Source organism: Myotis brandtii, unplaced genomic scaffold (genome assembly GCF_000412655.1).
Source record: "Myotis brandtii unplaced genomic scaffold, ASM41265v1 scaffold206, whole genome shotgun sequence".
Taxonomy (NCBI): Eukaryota; Metazoa; Chordata; class Mammalia; order Chiroptera; family Vespertilionidae; genus Myotis; species Myotis brandtii.
Window position 1 is genome coordinate 1,637,404 of NW_005357691.1, and position 8,182 is coordinate 1,645,585.

The following is an 8,182-nucleotide window of genomic DNA, read 5'->3' on the forward strand; positions in this document are numbered from 1 at the left end:
CACACACACACACACACACACACACACACACACCACAATGAAACATTTCTCAGCCATAAAAAAGAATGAAATCTTGCCATTTGATGAACCTAGAGAATATTATTCTAAGTGAAATAAGTCAGAAAGACAAATACCGTATGAAATCACTCATATGTGGAAACTAAAAAACAAATGAACAAAATGAAATGAAAACAAACTCATAGATACAGAGAATAAATTAATAGTTACCAGATGGGATGGGTTGGGGAATGGGTGGAAAAGGAGAAGAAGGTTAAGCAGTACCAACTTTCAGTTATAAAATAAGTCACAGGGCCCTGGCTGGTGAGGCTCATAGTTAGAGCATTGTCCATGCACTGAAGGGTTCGATTCCCGGTAAAGTGCATGTACCTGGGTTGCAGGTTCCATCTCCGACCTGGTTGGGGTGCATGTGGGAGGCAATGAATTGATGAGTCTCATATTGATGTTTCTCTCTCTCTCTCTCTCTCTCTCTCTCTCTCTCTCTCTCTCTCTTTCTCCCTCTCCCTCACTCTCTCCCTTCTACTCTCTCTAAAAATCAATGGAAAAAATATCCTTTAGTGAGGATTTTTTTAAAAAGTCACTGGGATGTAATGTACAACACAGGGAATATAATCAAAATACTGTAATAACTATGTATGATGACACATAGTTACTAGACTTGTGGTGGTAATTTTATAAGGTATATGAATGTTAAGTCACTGTGTTGTACATCTGAAAGTAATATAATATTATATGTCAACTATAATTTTTAAAGACTTCACTGCTTACAAGGCACCAGGCTAATTGTTTAAATAAGCAAAGCAGACCAGATTCAAGAAAAAATAATAAGAGCAGTGCAACCTGTCTCCATTGGGGAAACAACAGGAGTAGAGTGTCCCATAGTGCACAATTCAATTTCAGCCATGAATAAAACAAGTCTTGCCATATCTTTCAACTTTTTAAGAGAAGGCAAATATCTAGATTTTTATTGAAAATCCCAATTTTTAAATGTAGGCAACCTGTCATTTTTTGTTTTACTTCTACAATTTTATTAAAAATTTTAAACATATACAGAAAAATTGAAAAACTTTTACCTTAAGTACTCACATATATACCCGTCATCTAGCATCTACTGTTAACTTATTATTATACTTGCTTTTCATATATCTATCCCTCAACCCATCTTCTCAATGCATTTCCAAGTCAGTTGTGGACATCAGGATACTCCCTCTAAATACTCCACAATGTGTATCATTTGAGTTAAGTATTAGTTCATAGTATTTTGTTCTTGTTGTTTAGGCAAATTTCACAAACAATTAAATGAACAAATGGTAAGTGTACTATTTGATGCATTTTGACTAATATATATATATATATCTGTATAACTCAAATGCCTATCAAGATATAAAACATTTTCATCACCTCAGAAAGTTCCTTTGTACCTTTGTCCAGTCATATCCTACCATTCCCTACCGAAATAACCACTGGTATGATTTTTTTCAACACAGATTAGTTTTCATGTTCTAGGACTTCATATACATAAACCTATACAATATGTACTCTTTTGTACTCAGAGTAACACTGTTAAGAGTCATTCATATTGTTGGGCAACCTATCAAATTTTAAAAAATTTCTGTGTAGAAGAAAAAATAAAACTCACATTTGCAATCCATGGGTATCAGGATGCAACCTCTGCACTGTACTTGAATGCCTCTTCTCTTCTAATTCCCAAGTACCATCAAATTCATGTTCCTTTGAAATATCATATCTGTCTTTTTTTTCCCCTTTCTCATTGCTACCACTCTGCCATCATTCCATAATAAATTGGTTCTAGCAGGGCATTTCAAAAAGTCTTATTTAACATTCAAGGGAACAAGATGATGATGATAAAGGGTTAGATGATGGTTTAGTTAGCTAAATCTAGAACTGATTGGGAAGCATTGGCCAGAGTGTAGATTATTGAATTGAGGACAACTCAGGGGGACTCTCCATTAGCGTACCACAGAACTCACTTCTTGATCTTGCACTGTTCAACATTTTTTTCAAGACTTAGATGAAGATAGTCATGCTTTTAAAGTTTGCAAATGACACAAAGATAAGGCAGAGAGTAATGTAATGGATACATAACTAAATTTTAAAATCTTGATATGCTATAAGGATAGATAAAAACCAAGAAGATAAAATTTAACAAGGATAAAGTGAAAAAATTGTATTTAGTTTGTAAAAGTCAATTGCAAAAGTATATCATAAAAATATTTGTCCTGAAAGAACCCTAAGTGAAAAAATATCTCAAGTACAGTATGAGTCACCAGTATTTTTATAAGAGCCAAAACAAATAGACCAAAGAAAAAACTAATTATGTAGTCATAGCCCACATTAATAGAGTTGTACAAGGAAATAGCTCTAATTCAAAAGAATGATTTAAAGCGTAGGTGTTGGGGTAAGAAAACACTGCTGCAGGATAGAGATATAAATTTGGGATTGTTAGAAAATAGATGGCATTTAGAGCAATGGGACTAGATAAAATCAGAAAGACGTGAGTGTTGACACTGAAAATAGACAAGAGATGTCTGTATAAGTTTGCTAGGGCTGCCATAACAAAATACCACAATCTGGGTAGTTTAAACAGCAGAAATTTATTTTCTTTATTTCTTTTTTATTTCTTTAAAATTTGTATTGGATTCAGGTGTATAGCTTAGTGGTTAGATAATCATATGCTTTATATAGTGTTCCCCTCGATATTTCCAGTACCCCAAATGGCACCATAGATAGTTATCGCAATATTTTTTTTACTGTATTCCCTATGTTTTACTTATATCCCTGTGACTATTTCTATTTTGTAACTACCAATTTGTGCTTCTTAATTCCTTCACCTCTTTCACCCAGTCCCCCAACCTCCCTCCCTTCTGGCAACTACCAGCTTGCTCTCTGTGTCTATGAGTGTGTTTCAATTTTGTTTGTTTATTTTGTTCTTTATATTCCATGTATAAGTGAAACCATATGGTATTTGTCTTTCTCTGACTGATTTATTTCCTTGAGCACAAAACCCTCTAAGTCCATCCATATTGTTGCAAATGGTAAGATTTCATTCTTTTTTATGGCGAGTACTATTCCATTGTATATATGTAGCACCACTTTTTTATACACTCATCTATTGATTGGCACTTAGTTGTTTCCATAGCTGGCTATTGTAAATAATTCTGGATTTATTCGGATAAATCCCCTGAAGTAGAATCACTGGGTTACAAGGCAGATCAACAGAAATTTCTTTTCTGACAGTTTTGGAGGCTAGAGGTCCAAAAAGATTGTTTTATCCTGAGGCCTCTTTTCTTGGTTTATAGGTGGCTGCTTTCTCACTATTTCCTCACATGGCCTTACCTCTGTGTGTGTGTGCTCTTGGGGTTTCTTCGTGTCCAGATTTCTAATAAGGACATGAGTCAAATTGGATTAAGGCCTATCCTAATAGCCTTATTTTGACTTAATCACCTCTTCAAAAACCCTATCTCCAAATACAATCACATTCTGAGGTACTAGGTGTTAGATATTCAAAATATGAACTTGGGCCCTGCTGGTTTGACTCAGTGGATAGAACATTGACCTGCGGACTGAAGGGTACTGGATTCGATTCTGGTCAAGGGCAAATGGCCAAGTTGTGGGCTTGGTCCCTAGTAGGGTGCCTGCAGGAGGCATCCCAGAAATGGTTCTCTCTCAACATTGATATTTCTATCCCCCTCTCCCTTTCTCTCTGAAATCAATACAAATATATTTTTAAAATTGAACTTGGGAGGACACAATTCAGCCCTTAATAAGGTCCTAGAATTGAGCCTTGGTCCCCCACCATTTAGAAGTCAGGAAAAGGAGAAAGAAGGGCCAATAGAAAATACTGAGAAATAATAGCCAAATAAGAGAAAACCCAGGAGATATGTACTTCTGGAAGCCTGGAGAAGAAAGAGGTTTCAGAAGGGAGTATTCAGCCATGTCAAATACTGCTGAGAGACTAAGAAAGATGAGAACTGAGAATGACCATTGGATTTGTCAAATATAGGGGCCATTGTTGGCCTTAATAATAGCCATTTCAGTTGAGTGGTGGAATTGGAAGCCTGATAAAAGAAAAGAAAAGTGAGGATATAAAGATAGAGACAACTTTTCTTATGAGTTTTTCTATGAATAAGAATATATTAATGAGAAGCAAGAATTTAAAAATTGCAGGTGCAGAGCCTTTAAAAAGGTGAGATGGTTTGGAATCTAGTTTTTATTCTTGGATAAAAGAAGGAAGGCAAAGCCAGTGCATCTGGGTTTATGGAATTGGTGGTGAGAAGATGAGGTAATTCTGCTCTGATTGCTGATATCACCACACCTATATTTCTTCTCTAACCATCAAGACTCTGCCTCTTTGCTTTGAAAAGAGCACTGGATCTGGGACCAGAAAAAGTGGATTCAAGTGCCATCTTCTATTATTATAAGCTGTGTAACTTCAGACAAGTCACTGACCTACTCTGATCCCATTTCCTCATCTATACCCTTAGGACAAAAAATCTCTCTACATACTTTACATTTTAAAATGCAAAGATAAAAATGAGATATCTCTTAGTAGATCCTACCTTCTCTAAGAAGCTTCCATGACCACTTCAGTCTTTTTGAAACCACTTTCGGTCCTTACTACTCATTTGCTGTCTGATACTGTTACCTAATTCTTCTCAAGTGTGTTATTGTTGATTTTACCACTAAATTATACATTTCTGAAAGTCAGGAACTGATTTCTATGTATTATATAGGGGGAGTAGGTGGGACGGACAAAGTGACTAATTCTTTGACCATCTGCTACTTGCCAAGGTGATTAGGTATGATATCTAATTTAATTCATTCAACAACCTGGAGAAATTGACAGTATTTTATAAATGAGGAATTTGAGTCTCAGAGAGATTAAGCAGCTTCTCCAAAGTCACACAGCTAATAAGTAGTGGAGTCATAATTTGAACTCCAACTCCATGCTCTAACCCTATGCGCTTTTCACTTATGCACACACACACACTTATGCAAGGCAATTTTGGCTGCATTTGGATTTTTGCTGAGGCTTTAATTACCAAGAGGAAATGACATTTTGATTAGAACATATTTTTGCAGTTATAATGCCAAACAAACAGCTTCTGCTTTTCGCATATAAATTTATGATAGTGCTGATTCCTATCCAACTCTCTGGAAATTGGTATTCTTGCTACAAATAAAACTATTGTTATGTCATTAGTTTTTCTTATACCATCATCATAAGGAAATCAGAAATGATGATGAATCATAAATTGCTGACACTCAAAAGGACCTCAGAAAGCATCTATTCCAACCTTCTTCCTTTTATAGATGAGGAAAGCGTGGCTCAGAGAAGGGAGTTGACTTACCGAATAGCACACAGTGGAAAGTAGCAGAGAGAAAACTGGTTCTTTTTCTCCCTATCTCACACTCTTTCTTTCAGTCTACTAACCTCATCTTATAAGCTGCCCCTTTGTCTTTAAAGTAATAGCTCCAAGGACCCAAGAATTTTCTACATTTTGTATGGAATTTAAAGGGCTAAGCTTCAAAGCATGCCTTGCTGGGCTAATGTCTGGGGAGGCTGGGAGATAAATGTCAAGAAAACCAGGAAGTCCATACTTCTGACATTTACTAGTTTTTAAAAAGGGATTATTTTATTGCTTTAAAGTAATAAATTTCAAGGTATTAATGTATGAACTCTTGAAAGCAAGTTTACATTTACTTGTTTTAAGGTTTCATCAATGACTTTTTCTTCTCAAAACAGCCCTAAGAAATGGGCAGCTTCAGGTAGATTTTAAGGTTATTTTAAACCCAGCTGTCCTCCCTGGAATATTGGAACAACTCCTCTGATCAATTGCTCCCCTTTCAAGTTTATAAATGATGTGCAGGAAGTATCTTTATGGAAGACTGAACCAAGGGGACATCTAGATGAAGAATGGATGATGCCAAAGGGTTCAGTTGCTGCTTTCATCTGTCTCATGAGATGAGCTTCTCCTTGACTGCTTTTTACCTTTGAGGGAAGGCAGATTAACATTGGCTGAAAGAGACTTCTTCCTTAGATAGAATTACCTATGGCCCTGCTGGCTTTACAGCTAGCCAGTGTTTGGGGATGGGGGTGAGCACTTATCTATATAATTGTGAATTTGATAAAGTGCACACCACACTTCTTCCATAAGGTTAATTATCTCACACATTGTAGTTTACATGGCAGGATTTCATGTCTGGGGCTAAGGAGAGTACTATCCACAAATATGCTTGGAGCTGCAAATGCAGTGTGTGGAGGGGAAAAAACAACAGCCAAAACAGCAAGTAATACTTGAAAACCTTCTGTTTCATTTGAAAAGCCTCATAAAGTAACAAATAGCTCCCTTGTGTCCTATTTCGTGTTTTTTGGTGTTTTTTTTTTAAATCTTTTCTAAAAGGCAGGGTCCAGCCTTTTGAACCTTGGTAATCTGAACCAATTTTCCGATTAGTCATTAAATCAGCAAACAATTATTGAGCATCTACTACATGCTATAATCTGTGTTTGGTGCCAAGAGACTGCAAAGCAGGGTCCAGATGACAAACAGGATGACAAATCTGAGACAATATTAGGTATTCAATCTGAAACCCAGTTCATTGATTTTCACTGATGACCTGCACCAACCTTGGATAAACCCAGTAACAAAGTGTTGCCTTCAGGCTTATATGAAACATGTATTCAAATCCATTCCAAAGAAGCTTACTTTGCTTTACTTAAATATTGACCAACAGTCAAGAATCAAGAACAGCAGCCAAAATGTATTTTTTTTCCGTTTTAATCGTTAATATTTTTCTGAGTTTGAGAATTAATTTTGAAGCTGCTCTTAGCTTTTCCCTAGTAATAAATGCAGACATAACCAGTGCCTAAAGCAGTCAATGAACTCAAGTCTATTGAATCATTTTCTGTGCAAAGACAGCTGTTCTGTGCCCTACTATCGACCTACTTCCATTTGCCTGAGTATGCCCACTGTGTAGCAGCATACCGAGAAAGGGTTATTTTGAGAGACTGAAGATTTTCTTTTGTTCTTTTAATAAACAAGCTTTGCAAGACAAAAACCAAGGTTGCTTCCTGCTTGGGTTTTGTTTTTAGGTCTTCTTGAAGGAAGAATATTGACTCAACTATCTGAAACATGTTCCATCTCCCTGAAGACCTTAGAGGCTGGAAGCCATAGAAAGGTACTGTTAGAAGTCAGGAAGCTAGGCTTATAGTCTTGACTCTGCCTTAGGTAGCTGTACAACCTGTAAAAAATAGTTGATTATCTCTGGATTTCAGTTTCCCTTCCTCTAGAATTAGGGAGATAGGATGGAAGTTAAGAGGCAGTTCTTTCACTTACCAGTGGTGTGGATTTGAGATAGTCATTTAACCTCTCTTGGTCTCAGTTTCCTTGCCTGAGAAATGGAGATAGTAATGCTATCCACCTCATAGTGTTTTATGAGTATTAAATAAGAAAATATATGTAAATTATTGGTACAGCATCTGGCATATAGTACTCGGGAAATAATTTTTAAAAAAATTCTGGGTTAAATTAAATCATGATGGCCCCTTCTGGCTCTAACTTTCTCAGAGTGCTTAATATCAGTAAAAATTTTAGTATCATTTTAAGTAAATTTTTCTTCAATTTCTCACTATTATAACACTTTTTAACTTAGCATGTTAAATGCCAGAAGCCGGTCCATCCTTGCTGCTTGACACAGTCGCTGCAGGGAAGAAACATCTGCACAGCATATGTTTCAAGGGACCTGGCGTATATGGCATACTGTTCTTAATATGTTTGCTCTCCTTAGTGCCATGTGTTTTAACCAAGGTCACCTCTCCCAGAAAGGTTGTTTCCCCAGGTGGGGATTTTTCCCTGAGGTTAGGGAGGGGATACAACCCCTTAACTAAGTGCCAGGCGGGTAGTTAAGCTACATAATCTTTACTCCCTGGAATGGAGATAAGAAACGCCCTAACCTTTGTAATAGAAATTGACAGGATTAAAATCGGCTGGTATAAATATAGATGTAACAAGACAATAAACATCAGATCCTGATCAGTTCCTAACCAGAACTCCGACCAGAACTTTGGCTGGAGATCCTGGCTAGAGGTCCTGACTAGGCTGCTGATCAACTGAAGGCTGTCTCCGTGTCATTCCTTCTTCAC